A 1,410-nucleotide genomic window follows, 5' to 3' on the forward strand; every position below is an offset into this window, starting at 1 on the left:
CACCCACTGGGTGCCTGACTGGGTCCCTGGGCTGAGGGAAAGGAGGGCACCTCCTGCAACATCCCCAGGCAGTGCCAACAATGTCCCAACAGCCCCGAGATCCACCTGCAGATGGGACACGAGGGCTCTCCAGGACTAGAGGGCTCCCCAGAACTCAAGGAGTCTCCAGGCCACAAGGGCTCCCCAGTGGTCCCCAGGATTCAAAAGCTCTCCAGGATACGAGGGCTCCCCAGGATTCAAAAGCTCTCCAGGACTCAAGGGGAATTCAAGCCTCTCCCAGGCCCTCGGAGCCAAGGGAGCAGCTCCTCTGTCCCAGCCTGGCTGTGCCCAGGAGCAGCCCCGGCTCTGCAGCCTCTCCAGTGGAAGGAATATCCTGAGGAGTATCCTGAGGAATATCCTGGGGGAAGGGATGGACATCCCGGGCACAGGATGGGTGCTTCTTCCCTGGTACCAGTGAATATTCCCAGCCCTGAGCTCATTCCCAGGGACACAGGGACACTCAAGTATCCCCAGGCTGTCTCCAGGCCCCTCTGCTCCTCTTTCCACTCCTCTCCAGGGAGAATGCTCCTGCAGGAGCAGCGTTCCCACTGCAGCCACCTCCTGGCAGAACAGCCCCAAAATGCAGGGCTGAGCAGAGCCAGAGCCCTGAGCTGGGCTGCCACAACCCCAGCAGGGCACCCAGAGAGGTGAGCCTGGAATTCAGCCCCTTCCCGGAGCCCAGGGACACCCTGGCTGCCCTCGGGTGCGACACACAGGGACACAAACCCGACAGTACCACCGGGACCTGGGGCTGGGTCACAGCAATTAACAGAGAGGCTGCTAACGAGGGGACAGACCCAGAGCCGGGAGAGAAAAGGTGGGGAAAAGAAGATGGGAAAGAAAAGGAGTTCGTACCACGGCTTCGTCCTCCACGTCAGGCTGAGGTGGGACAGACAGAGAGCACAGTCAGTTAGGACACACAGACAGGCACAGCGGGGACATGGACACCAGCAGGGACAATGGGACAGGAGAGGAGTCCACAGACACAGAGAGAGACACCAGCAGGGACAAGGGGACAGGAGCCCACAGACGCAGAGAGAGACACCAGCAGGGACAAGGGGACAGGAGCCCACAGACGCAGAGAGAGACACCAGCAGGGACAAGGGGACAGGAGCCCACAGACACAGAGAGGGACACCAGCAGGGACAAGGGGACAGGAGCCCACAGACACAGACACGGAGTGAAAGCAATGCCTACGGGAAGGAGCACTGGACACGGCAGGAGAGCAGGAAAACCATGGGAAGGGAAGTGCCACCACCAAACTGTCCCCCCTGTCACACAGTCCCTGTTCCCAGGGTGCAGAGCCACCCTGCCCCAGCTGGGGGCACGGATCTGTGCCAAGCTCAGCGAGCCATGGTGGAAGGAGAAGTC

General features: G+C 61.1%; 1 protein-coding gene across 1 annotated transcript in view; it reads right to left on the bottom strand.

Annotated features, from left to right (window-relative positions):
* Nucleotides 1-1,410, bottom strand: part of SBF1 (SET binding factor 1) — a gene marked incomplete at its 5' end in the record, with an annotated part of 34,497 nt that overhangs the window by 23,490 nt on the left and 9,597 nt on the right. The window lies entirely within an intron of this gene.

This window comes from Geospiza fortis, unplaced genomic scaffold (genome assembly GCF_000277835.1).
Source record: "Geospiza fortis unplaced genomic scaffold, GeoFor_1.0 scaffold494, whole genome shotgun sequence".
Taxonomy (NCBI): Eukaryota; Metazoa; Chordata; class Aves; order Passeriformes; family Thraupidae; genus Geospiza; species Geospiza fortis.